Source organism: Halyomorpha halys, unplaced genomic scaffold (assembly GCF_000696795.3).
Source record: "Halyomorpha halys isolate HHAL.00 unplaced genomic scaffold, Hhal_1.1 Scaffold38.1, whole genome shotgun sequence".
Classification (NCBI taxonomy): domain Eukaryota; kingdom Metazoa; phylum Arthropoda; class Insecta; order Hemiptera; family Pentatomidae; genus Halyomorpha; species Halyomorpha halys.
The window spans coordinates 766,826-781,281 of record NW_027110526.1 but is presented as its reverse complement, the minus strand read 5'-3'; the positions used below and the strand labels follow the sequence as shown (position 1 = coordinate 781,281).

At 28.3% G+C, this 14,456-nt stretch overlaps 1 protein-coding gene and 1 long non-coding RNA gene across 6 annotated transcripts in view; one reads left to right on the top strand and one right to left on the bottom strand.

Annotated features, from left to right (window-relative positions):
* LOC106687304 (solute carrier family 2, facilitated glucose transporter member 6) overlaps positions 1 to 14,456 on the top strand; it is a 145,199-nt gene that overhangs the window by 67,824 nt on the left and 62,919 nt on the right. The window lies entirely within an intron of this gene.
* The window catches only part of LOC136796082 (uncharacterized), a 46,461-nt gene that overhangs the window by 24,152 nt on the left and 7,853 nt on the right, over positions 1 to 14,456 (bottom strand). Inside the window, exon 2 of the long non-coding RNA XR_010843776.1 lies at positions 1,654 to 1,797. This is a non-coding gene — a long non-coding RNA (uncharacterized lncRNA). The remainder of the gene's footprint in view (positions 1 to 1,653; positions 1,798 to 14,456) is intronic.

The window sequence follows — 14,456 nt, the reverse complement described above, 5'->3', positions numbered from 1 at the left end:
GTAATAGTATTTTAACAACAAAATTTTATTGCATTTTTAACAGGCTCATTCAGAACAAAACTTGTAATTATAAAAAAGTTTCTAAATTAAATGTGGAGGACAACAGATTATTATTAGTTAATGTGATGATGCATAATGTATATCAACCCTTACACTGTCATAGCTATAAAACAAAAGTTGATATTGTTTTAAAAAAAATAATAATCAAAGCACCATCCTAGAGACATCTCAAAAGAATTCTTGAGGTCAGAAAAAATGATTTTTGTATCCTAAAACATGATGGTTGAGACAAAATATTTCTTGAATAATGCTTTGATTTCTATTTTCAATTTAAATAGTTTGGAAACAAATTATTCATTTTTTCAAACTTATGAAATATCACAGCTTCAGCGATGACATTTTAAGCAATATATAAGTAGTTATAATAGTATAATATTTTAATAATTTTTTTTCTAATCATAAAACTAACATGTTCCAAAGAATGTTTATAAATACTCATTAGTCTCCCAACATTGTTTTAATTTATTCTCGTTACACAGTTACGAATCCATCTTTGAATAATTCATAATATTACTAATTCAATATCACACCGAGTGCAAAATTACTTCATTTAAAATTTAAATCAGTGACTTTGATATCCCAAATGAGACAATAAAAACTAGTGCATTTTGTACTGAAAATATATAGTTAACATTTTTGATTACAATATATATTTTTTTTCATTGAATTTGGGAAGATAATTAGCCATATGGACTATTAAAGGAACAATGAATTTTTGGTAGCAGCATATTGACTTTTGATAAAAAGATTTTGAATTAAAAGGATCGGATATGTTGAAACTTTAGTAGTCCCCCACAATCCATAAACAAAGTCAGAAAATAATAGTTATCAAATGGCTTTTCTCAATAAAAATTCAACATTTTTTTTTTCCTCTTATGAACAGTTAACTTTTTGAACCATAAAGTTCTCTTTCCCTTTTTTTTTATACTAAACTATGAGCATTTCCGAAAACAACATTATATTATTAAAATAACAGAATATTTTTTCAAAGAAATACTTTTTATTTATAACAATATTAATAGAATAAATTATCAATATGCATTTTTTTGCTAATTGTAACAACTTTACGAATCACTAATATATCTACTTGTTAAACAACGGGTAAAATCAGAATAATGATTAATGAAATTATCTAGATTAATGAAAGGGCTCCATTAATCCAATCACTTAAATCATTCTATAAATTACATCTGAAACTATAACCAAAAACATAAATGAAGAGAATATTTATTTGAATATGGAATTAAGTAATATGCAATACCAGTAAATTGGAAAAAATAAAAAACTAAGTACATTAAAACAATTCAACTGAACTGAATTTAAATAAATTTTTCTAACATAACATCAGATATTAAACTTGAAGTTTGATGTTTTACCCCATTCCCATGCAGGAACATTAAACTAGATGGGGACAAGCAATAATTTAAAAGCACAAAAATATAGGAAATTAGAGTACCTACTTCAAAGTGCGAAAATTGTAACAAAACATTATTCAAAGAGGTTATTGTACTCAATATTTCTTATAAATGATATTTAGAGAAATTAGTTTTCCAAAAATGTTTAGAAACAGGGTGATTTTAAGGGAATACTTACTTTGATAAGGATCGAAATCCAGTCAAAATTGTTATTGATAATTTTTAATTCTGCATCCCCCATCAGTTGACACAGTAATACCTCTTCTCTCATGATTTAAGCCCTGAATTAAAGTGAGCTCTTCTTAAACAAAGAATCAGGAGTCTGCAACAAAGAGTCCAAACAATGAATTTAAGTGCAAACTAGTCAATCACAAATACAAAAAGTAAAAGGCCCCATAAATTTAGGAGCTCTACTGTTTCATATTATGCTTGATATCTCCAAGTGCCAATGTCTCCTGTGTGAAACAGTGACAGAAGGTATAGTACCCTAATCTCATATCACTGTATGCTAGGTCTACACTAAGGACCAATTGACTAGTTTAACCTGAGCCCTATTGATCATTAGAATCCCTTGTACTTTCTGCATGGTCCTTTGACATGGATTTCAGAAAAAAATAATCCATATCTTACATGCATTATATGCATAATGTAGATTTTTTCTGAAATCCAGTAACCAATCTGAACTTGCAGTAACTTAAAAGGCTACAAACTGGTATTTTGCCAGAAATTATTAGATTTTAAATTTGACATGGTAGTAAAAAGTGACTAAACACAATAAGCTTCTACAAAAATTTATTTCTGATTTAGTAATTTTGGAAATGATATACGCGGTATAAATCAGAACATTTCATTTCTATATGAGGCATAATGTGGTTGATCGTGTTGAGAAGTTTATCCTAGAGTGCCCGAGGGTAAGGGTTTGATTCCTGTCTGGGGCAGTTTACTTATTTCATAGCGCTCTCAAGGGGGTACCGCAGCTTCGCTTGAATAGAGGCACATCCAACAATAAAGGTTTAGATTTTATTCAGAATTTGATGTATTTCAAAGATAGTAACGTAAACTGCGCTTACTTTTTACAAAGTTGTTACAAATTAACTCCAGCCTGCGATAAATTGTATGAAATACCTATAACACAAAATAAAAAATAGAACTATTTCTTGTCAAAGACATTTGTCACTTACAAGACAAGCAGCGGTAAATGGAAAAGTTGGGAACACTGGGATAGCCCGAAGGGAACCTCCCTCAGTTAACAATAGATGTGTATGATTATGACTGTTTTCTGTGTAAACTAGAGTTGAAATAAAGATTTATAGTTAAAAGTGGAGTTATTATTAACACCCCGGACATTAAAGAACTAAAATAGGGTTTTCAAGGGGTAAAATCCGCAACAATTCGTCGCAAATGAGATTAAGTGAAATAGCGTTTCAAAATAATATCAGAAGTAAAAACACTTGTCACACCCTCATCTTATTAAATCTAGTACATCAAGTAATTGATTTGGTTTCAGTACAACTTGAAGTTTAACCCAGATAACAACTTAATCTTTTAGTTTACTACTAGTGATCAAACCCCGTTCTTGTTTTTGAATTTTTTATATTATTGTAGTAGAAGACACTATTGAAGCCTTACTTAGTTCAATCTTCACGGATTATTGAATATTAAAATTAAAATTTCAAAATGATGAAAACAATGTGTCTTAAGGCTAGGAGGAGTGTAAAAATTTTGTCAAGACTTTTTATGATAAAAAAACGACCAATTGGATTGTTGAAAAAGAAGGTGGAGAGGGTAATGGATATGAATTTCACAACAGGTATTTATGCCAATTTTCACCAAAAAACAAGGCAAATAATACTAACAAAGGGGATAGATACTATACTATTTCCAGTCCTGACAATGGTGTAAAAACCGAAAATAGTGTATGATTATGGTCATATTTTATATAAATACAAACCATTTTAACCAATTGTTAAGTTTTTATTATTGATCTTCATAATTTTGCAGTCAATAGTTAAAATTTTTAAGATAAATTTCAAAAGTTGAGATCTCCAAAATTAGAAATTTAAAAGCCATTAAAATACCATTTAATTCTACATTTATTTGGCAGAGTTAATTAAAAATTGTTAGTCATTTTTGAGTAAATAAAAATGTGAAAAATTGATATATGAAGGGTCGCTTCTTGTCAGTCGATTTTATCAAAGAAGTTTCTGTCTCATCCAGGCATATACTACCCACTTTTTTCAATTTTGTATGACATTTCATTTATAAGCTTGGCTGACCACATGTAGGTACACACACACAGACCATTTTGCGAGAGTAGGGTTTTGGACTCAAAACATGTATTTCCGTCGAAAAATTGAATTCCATATTTTTTAGAATCGCAATACTTTCCCTTACTATATGTTTTATATACAGGTAAGTAAAAGTTAAAAAAACATCTAATTATTATAACAAATTAATATTTTTACTGTAAATCTTTTATCTTTATATACTCATACTTATTGTATTTATAACTTTATATTTTTTATTTGGTTTTATTCTATTTTCTTTCCTTTTTTATTTATTTTCTATCATCACTCAATGTTTAAATTTCCTAAAATTTACTATCTTTCAAATATAATTTGTTTTTAATTATTAAAAAAGTCTTTCTATGTAAATTTTTGTTCGTTCATTAATAAAATCTAATTACCATTAGTATGTCCTTGGAGTCTAGACTGCTGTACATTTGTCTGTGATTAAACTCAAAATCAGTTAGTCTCATGCTAAATCTTATAATGATTAGGATTATTTTTAAATGTTAAATGTTTACTATTTGTAATTGTTGATGGAAAATGATCTAGAAAACTCTAAATGTTTAAGGGTGTGGAGTTTTTGACTTTTCCTTGAAATGATATGATTAAAACATTGAAGTACAGGATGAACAGAAAGATAATGCCCATCTTAGTGGCTTTCTTCTCAACAATTTTGTCTGGATACCTAGAAACACAAAGGACAGCTTTACAAACAAATGGCTTAACCTTCTTCCCTGCAGCTCATTAATTGGAACAGAAACCTCTAACTTATTGTATATATTTAATCTAAAAATTATGCTCCGATATCTGAAAGCTGTACTGAATAAACCTATGGTACAAGTTTTTTTCATGTTTAACATAAAGAACTAGTCTTTTAACAACATAAATTATAAAGAATGATGGCCGACACCTGAATACATACAGAAACTTCTTTTTAAAAAAGCCATAGTATGCTCACACCAAACCCATTAGCCCATCCAGATATTAAACAAGACAAGTATATTACTATAGACTCGTTAAATCTTAAATAAATCACAAATCTGTTGAAATAAATTTGTAAATGAAATAATTACAATTTTTTTAATTTATTTTTATAGTAGAAATAATAATAATAAATCAATACACACTGGAAACCTCTGCTATTTTTCTACTAATGAACACGAAAGTGAACTAAAAACATTTTAGTTGTTATTTCAAGTGTAAGAATGATAAATGTGTATATGTGGTAATTAAAATTACATTAATTAATTGATAGATCTCCAAATATTTTTTTATTCCTAAGGTGTGTTTGCATGGGTAATAATAATTGCAAATTGCTGAAAGTATTGACGGCAGCATTTTTATATATCTGGGTACTATTTGCAGCAATACATTTTTGGAAATGAGTGTTTCTATGAATGAGAGTAGGGCAATGTGTGGCTGCCTTAAGACATGAAAATAGATGTTGCATAATGAACTAGTAGAGATTGGTGTAGCATTTCTACCATGATGAAAACTCGAGGAGAAAAACAGTCTTGAGTAGCACCTTTGAATGAAAATTTTGCTTAATCAGGAGTATCATTTATTAATATTAATGTTATATATTAAAATTATAAAAAGCAAAGGCTTCTGCACTTATTTTATTTATTTCATGGATATTCTATTGCTTTTTAGTAATTATAACATGAACTAATTAATACATGCATTTTCTCTTTTGTATTTCTCACAAAACCCACTTTTAAATGTTTATTTTATTTATCTGTTAGTTTTATGAAGATTATTGATCCTTAACAATTCTTTTATGCTCTGAAACCAACCTACTTAAATTTACTATGAATTCATTTTGCAAAACTCCTGTTTTAGAATATTTTTTTTTTTTTATGGTATTTCAATAAGGAAGAGACCATTATGATTTATTTTTTTTTACTTTTTGGTAAAATAGTTAAATTGTGTAGAAAGGCGATTGTGTCTTAAGATTTAATGATTGTATAGAACTCAATTTTATTTCGAATTGTAGCTTATTATATTTTACTTTGAAAACTAATACCATTTTTTTTCTCTGTCAAGCGATTAGCTTTAGAGTTATTTATGAACGACTAAAAAAAATATGAAAATTTTGCTGGTTCTAGTAGTACAAGAGCTGGGAAGAAAAATTACTGTTATTTCACCCTAATTTTTGATTACTTTAATGAAAACTATGTATAATTACTAGTCAAAACTGATGAGTCTACCAAGTATAGATAGGCGGAAAAAAAATGTCGGCTGTTTCAAAAGATTAAAAAAAGAATAATTTTTCATTCGGAGCACTATATCTTTAAAATCACAAACAATAATAGAAAACCTAAGAGGACATTATTTAAATCAGAGTAAATTTGTTGAAATATTAGCCCTAATAGAGCTATTTATGTCCAATGGTTCTGGAGATATAGCCTTTTAAAAAGCTTCATTTCATAAAAATGTACTGAAATATCAATAGTTAGTTAATTTATTTTGAGAAATCTATATTTCAGGAACTATGTGACGTATAGATGTCTACTAGCACTCATATTAAAGCTAGGTTAATGTACTATACAGTAATTTATGACCTTTATCTTCGTAGGAATAGTAGTTTTCATGATATTTGCTAAAATAAATTGATTAATAGTTGTCATAAGTTTTATTTATGAAAAACTTTATTTCAGAAACGATAAGACGTACAGATGTTAGTCAGCACTTATATAATTAAAGCTAGTTAAATTTGCCATAAAATAGTTTATAACCTTTATCTTTGTATGAGTAGAAGTTTTTATGATATTTGACAAAATAAATTCACAAAATGTTAATTTCTAGTTGTTCGGATAAAATTTTTGATTTTTGCAAAAATATGAAATAAAAAATTGAACCATAAGACGTAGATATGTCGGTCAGCACTCAATAAAGGGAATTTAATTTACTATAAAGTAGTTTTATCACACGTATCTTCGTAGGGGTAGTAGTTTTTAAGATATTCGCATATTTATTTATTTATTGTTATTTACAACTGTACACAAATATATACAATAAGTAAATTTACTGTAGGTGACATAGTGACATGATACAAACATGTAGAGAATCTACCCACTGATAGAACTCCAATAATATTCGCATATAAATATAAATTTGTCCGAACAACTATGAATCAATTTATTTTTGCAAATATCATGAGAACTACTGCGAAGATAAATTACTTTATAGCCCATTAAACTAGCGTTAGTTTGAGTGCTAATAGACCTCTGTACGTCGAATGCTTTTTGAGATATAGATTTCTCAAAATAAATTCACTAATTACTGGTTTTTCAGTATTATTCTGTTTAACATTTTTATGAAATGTTGCTTTTTAAAAAGCTTTATCTCGAAAACTATTTCACGTAAATAGCTCTACTAGGGCTCATATTTTAGCAAATTTACTCTTTTTGAAATAATGTTCTCTTAGATTTTCTAGTGTTGTTGCTACTTTTGAAGATAAGGAGCTCCGGATGAAAAATTAATTTGTTTTTTATCGCTTTGAAACAGCCGTCATTTTTTATTCCCTCTATCTATACTTGGCAGACTCATCAATTTTGACTAGTAATTATACATAGTTTTCATTAAAGTATTTAAAAATTGGGGTGAGAAAACTGTTTTTTTCTCCGCTTATACTATGTATTACGTCGATCTCACAGGTCTTTTCAACCTGCAAATTTGGTTCCCTACAAATAATTTAGGACCTGACAACATTTTAAAAGATAGATTTACATGACTCCTTGTACACATGATCCATTTTTTGTTTTACTGGAATGGCAGGGAAGCGATTACGGAGCCACAAGCTCGGTCGCGTGAAAAATATTCCTTGAAAATACAAAACTTTTAATAGTTTTTCTTTTGCAATAGTACATATGACAGAAATATAACAGTTCATTAAAAATTAGATTCTCTCCTTGAACATTATGGAATGCTAAATTGTTATAAAATCTATAGTGAAAATACTAAGAATGATTTTTTGGAGTTATCCTGTGATCAGTTCAAATGAGGAGAAGTTTAAGTGAAATAAACTATTTAATAGCTGTTGGAACAAAAAAAAATAGTGTTTTGGTATCAGTTTACCTCAAAACGTTTATTTCCGTCGAACACACTTATTCAATTTTTTTCGCAATCGCAATACTTGTCCTTACCATATATTCAATATATATGTAAGTAAGTGTTAATAATAAATTCGTAAAACCATATCGACGAAAAAGTGAATAAGACAATAAAAATTACTAACGCACTCCTTTACAAAGTCATAGGATGGAACTAGGAACTCAGATCGTGAAAATATTCTATAGAAGTTTTTTTCCGACACCTGTTTGGAAATGGCCGATTTAAATCCTAAAAAAATTATAGAATTAAGAAAAGTGCTGATATTAATCTATACAGGGATTATAAAGGCATTCTGTGCAATTTCTTATAAGGCTACTCCTCGTTATTATTTATTATAGTTACTGTAGCCGTGAGTCATCCCTGTGGGTTCGCAGAGCCCGGTCTTATGAAGTAGGTACTCTTAATTGGAGAAAAATAATGAACAAATCACCTCCTTGTATAATCATTATTCAAGAAACTATTTAAAAAGGAACTGAATCCCTGCTTTTCATGATTTGAAGCGGCACACACTTTCATTTCCACATATATATATTGTGTGTTGGGTACCGGGTTGGCTCTCTGATAAGGCACTATGGTACTAACTCCGAAAACTGTAGCCGTGAGTCAACCCTGTGAGGTAGGGAACCCTCCTAGGTCCACCCAGCCTCATAAAGTGGGCACCCTTAGTCGGTGAAAATCTGGCAGTTGAACGTGATACTGACCTAATTATCTCCTTGCACAACCGTTAAATTTATGATTCTATTCAATTTTGGTAACTCTACTTCCTTACAAAGTTCTGCAGTCCTTCATGGGTTGTAGTGGATTTACTTTTTTTATATTGTCGTATGTTAATTTCATTTAAATGTATTTTATTAATTATTATTTATAGTACTGTCTTCTCTCTTTATTTTAAATAAAAGCAATAACAGCCACATGTTAAATTATCAATTTTTTCATCATTTAATTGCAAGTAGATTCACTTTGTTTAATTTACATCGATTTAATGAATTCATAAAAAATCTATTGGATCTTCAATATATTTCAAGTTTACTAAATTTTGGTTTATTTAAAGAGCTAAAATCAAAAGTATCTTACACAATTTTATTATTTTTATTACAACACACACAAAAAAAAAATTATAATGAATTGGCTTAAGTGCCTTTGAGAAAACTTCTAATTCAAAATAACACTGATTCAAAAAGATTTAAAATTACGAAATGTTTATATTACATACTATTTATCAAATACATGTTATTTATCAATATAATGCATTAAAATATAAGTTAATACTTCTAATAACAAGTTAATGTATATTAACCGAATTATTTATCAGTAGTAAATAAATTTTAATTTAAAATTATGAAGTAATTTTTACCTTTTTTAAAACAAAACACACACTCTCCCATACCACCAGAATAATAATATTTTCATTGTACTATTGGTGTTAACTATTTTTGTCATTACTTTTCACAATATTAACATTTTATTGAATAAATTTCTATGTCCTTTTACTGTTCATGGCAACAGTTAATATTTTTTTATTTTATTTTATTATAGATGTAAAATATCACAACAATATATTAATAACATATTTATGGCGCTGTTGAAACTATAAATTCTCGCAGGTAGGCCAAAACAAAAACGGATAAAAAGGATTTTAAGCTTAATTTATTGGTTTATGAAATAAAATGGAACACTAATTATAAACTGATCACATATAACTATTTGTATCGTTATGTACTATTAAGATTTGATTTGAGGTTAAAAACATAATTTACTATTTTCAAAATAATTTACGGTTTTTTTTTAGCGATTCTTAGAATAATTTAGATTAAAAAAAGAATTGGTTGTAATTATATAATATTTCATAACATTAAATATAAATTCAAAATCATGTATTTAAATTTAACCAAAAAATATATGAATAAAAGTTATGGTATTGGTTGTATTAAACATCTAACAATTATTGTCTCAAGAGAAACCCTCAAATGGTTTTTCGTATTTCATCTTCCATATATTTACTCACGGGTAGACACTTGAATATAAGTAAGATAATGTTAATTATTTAATTTTAACCATAAATATAATATTTATTGTTAATTCACTTAATTTCATGTTATGGTGTCCATTTTCCAATCCATTAAATGGATTTAAACGTGCTAATGGAATGCATCGAAATGCAATTTAAAACAAAAAATAATTTATTTTAAAAGCAAATTACCTGCAAATTGTTTATAATTATCAACTTAATATTATAATACAAATTTAAAGTGTTTTAACTCTTAAGCACCTAAAAAAAAATAATCATGATACAATATAATAATTACACCTTCCTATCCATATAAACTCAGTAAACCTAAGAGATTACGATTACATTTGCCATAACGTATATATTTTTTCACCTTATGTTTATATTTGTATCTAAACAATTTGTACACCAATCTCTATGTATTGTTTATGGCAATCATTCATATTTTAAATATTTCTAACATCTTCATAGACCTAAAAATATTACTACAATATTTGTATTAGTATTTCATACACTATATTTAGAAAGTAAATAGAATAAATGAGTGAGTTTTAGAGACAGAGACTTGTGGCATGTTTTATCGGCAAGACTATTTGGGACCATACATTGTGGTATATATGGCCTGTGTAAACGCACCTTCTGCATTGCCTATATAAACCAAAATGTAGTTCAATGAAAACAATAATTGTAACTAAAAAAATTAATTAAAAAAAAAAACTTATTTTTTTCTAGTAACATAATTAATTCAATTTATTTTAACTATTAAAAATAAGATATATTGCCATAATTGTATAATATATCTTAGTGAGGTTTAAATAGGATGCTGAGCTTGTATGTCTGTGAAAAATACTAAATACCATAACTATAGATTTTTATAAGGCTTCCTTAGGACTTCCGGGCTAGAGAGCACTTTAAATGCGCTACATAAAATTTTAATTATATATATGTATTGATGTTTTAATTAAAATCATTGGATCATTAATACTAATTATAATTAACACATGAATTAAGGAAACATTACTTTTGAAAAATCATAGGCAATATGACCTAATGAATGAATTATTTTTCGATGAGTTTCTTCTATATTCATCTTCAGTTCTTGGTAAATTATTTTCATATTTTGATATTGTTGCATGGATCACCATCTTTTCAGATAGCCTGCCCTTCAAGCAGTAGAGTCACCTAAAGTCACTTCTACATTGGTGAGACAGTGCGAGCAGGCATTAGAGTCACTGGCAGGCTTAAAGAAGGTTAATTTAGTGTGGGTCACTGGACATAAGGGAATCACTGGTAATGAAAAAGCTGGCTAGAAGCGGGACCGAGCACACTTTAATGGGTACAGAACCAATCCTAGGCACCTATAAAAGACATCAACGCAAAGAAGTCCTTGATTTGACATTGAAGATAGCAGGGAAGGAGTGGAAGAAATGTACTGGGTTAAAACAGGCCAAGTTGGGGTGGTAAGCCTAAATATAAAAGAACTCCGCTTGCTCATTGGAGTTTTTACAGGTCATTGCTGCCTTAAAAGACATCTTAAGATTTGTGGAGTAGTTCGTGATAAAACTCGTCACTAATATGAACTGGTCCTGGAAACTGCTTTACATTAATTATATGTGAGTACGCGTCTCTAAGATGGAGGCCTCTAGGCTCTGATAAAATCCTATAATATTAGGCTTCCTTTATAGATTGTTGTTCTTTGAAAATTAAAAAAAGTTGGCAAAAAGAACCAATAGGCCCACACGCCGGATACGTTACCCCAATATTACCAATAAATACATTACAATCAGTACGAGGTCATATTGACAGATCATTATCAATATTGATTTAAATTGACTTCCTATAAAATTAAAAATATGGATATTGACTAATACTATATGAATAATGTACCAATAATATTAGAAATTCCTTTTTTTTTTTAGTCTCGTACAAAAGACACCTCTTACTATAGAAGAAAAAAAATAGATGAGAATGCTTCCTAATAAAACAGGAAAGTATAATTAATAACAAAAAATAATGATATTGGTACACTTAAATAAAACAAACAATTGCCCTCTAATAGTAAAAAGAAACAAGTTGGTTTGAAAAAGGGACGAGAGAAGAAAATAGAAAAAAAAATAAAAATAATAATGAATAAATAAAATGAGTAATAAAAAAAAGTAAAATGAAGGTAGTGTGACTATGAATTAATTTTATATTTATTAAAATTTATAAAAGAATGACCTGTAGCAGTCTGGGCTTCAGTTTTCGGGTTGAGGTTGGGTTTCCCAAGTTGTAGGTCATTGCTCCTTTAACTGTCGGCAACTGGGAGTGGAACTTCACGAAGCGTTTTTTGATGTAATCCTCTATTGACTCCATATGTAATTCGCGATGCAATTGGCTAGTTCTTATGAACGAAGGAGTATTAACTGCGATTCTTAGGACTTTATTTTGAAAAGATTGCAGTTTTTTTCCTTTTAGAGAAGGATGCCGCTCCCCAGACTTCACAGCCGTACATCAGCAGTGGCCTAAGAATTGTTTTAAATATAAGAACAGTTGTTTCTGGTTTTAGTTTTGAATTTCTTTTTAAGATAGGATATAGCATTGCTAACCTTGCATTAGTTTGATGTTGATATGGTGATTCCAGGTAAGGCGGCGATCTAGGTGAATTCCCAGGTATCTTACTGTTTCACTGGCAGGATTCCATTTCACATTTTTACCTTTGAGGATTAGATCCGTTGGATCTGGTGGGCGTCGGAGAGTAAAAACTTTTGAGTTACATTTTTCAATGTTCAAGCTAATCATCCATTTAGTGAAATATTGTTCTAGATCATTAAGGTGACTTTGCAAAGTGTTTCTAGCTATTATTATGTCATCATGTTGAGAGACACAGCTGTGTCGTCAGCGAACATAGCTACGGAGGTTAGAAATTCCTGAAGATAGGGACCAATGCTCTACGCGTTAAATGAAATTTACTAATGTATATTTTTTTTAAATAATGATAATATTAATCAGGAGTTCATATTGCCATTGCTTTCCAACATTGACTTAAAATAACATTATTTATATATAATCTAAAAAATCTGAAGCGTTGCACACCCTACAATTTGCAGTCACTACGGAATTTTTTTATTAATGAAATTGTTATTTGAAATTAATCTTCTCTTGTTTCCGAACCGATATGTTTATATTATTAATTGTGGTAATAATACTTTCCCCTACTTATTTTCCAAATGAGCCTTTAAATTGACAAACTCGAATTTCAAAAATTTTCAGAAAATTACTTTTAATAAAATTACTCACTCCAAAACTTTAACATTTTTCTTTTGAAAAAGTATAGCAGATATAAAAAAATATGACATTTACTAAAATTTACATTTTTACTTAAAGTTATCACATCAATATTGAAAATACTGCAATTAATTTATTGAGTTAGGCATCCTTTCAACTGAAAGGCTCAATTATAGTGAAATTAAAAAATTAATTAATTAATAACTATATCGACATGATAACAGTTAGTTACCTGCACCCGCCAGTTGAACGTCAAACTCATGTTTTATTTATGCATTTTTAGTTATCCTCCATTAATTTATTGTTTTAATCTTTTTTTAATTTTTTAAAAATTAAAAAAGATAAATTATTTTAATTAATTAATTAATTAATTAAAAATAATTTTTTTTAATCTGGTTTTAGAATGGTATATAATAAGTCAATGTTACTACTCTTATTTCCGGAAATGTATATTCAAACTGGAAAAACTATTTGGCCCTCTTATCTCCTTTAGTTAATAATCAAATTCTTTCATAGTTCATAATTATTCATTTTTCATTACATCTAAAAAATTGAGATAGTTATTTATTTCAAATAAACAATATTATAGATACTTTAGAAGATTTTTTGAAAAATTATTTGTCCTCATTTATGCCCAGCCAGACGATTTAAATCGAAATAAGACCTATCTGATATTAAGGAACACTTTATTGTCCATTCATATGCTGAATTTAATCAAAGTTATCATTTTGATCAACAGATAATCAGATAATTGTGAAAAATCGATTCTGTTTAGTGGCACCTCCGGTCTGTTGATTTTACCGAAAAAGATATTGTCTCGCCCCAGGCATTTACCCACCTTAAAAATGTAATTTCAGTTTCGAATGCCTTTTTTTTCATACACACACACACGTGTAATTTTTTTTTTTCAAACCTCTTTATTTTTTATATTGTTACAGAATACATAATAATATAATGCAATACAGATACGTGTAATGTGTAAGCATCTTTACATATATATGCACTTGTTGCGTGTAATTTTGCAGTTATGCAACAAGTGCATATGTATGTAAAGATGCTTACCTTCAGGCTCTTAACCTATCCCCACCTCTAAACAACAATTAAGTGAGGTTACACATGGTTTTAAAGAAAATAACCTCTGAGACTGTTATATGTCATTTATGATTGTACGAGTGTTTCAGTGAACTAAAGACTATAAAAACTTATTTTGTTTTATAGGTATATAAACTTAAAGATATAATGTATTATTTAATTTTAACTTGTCATTAATTAATAAAACAATTGTTTTAGAGCAAAAGAAGT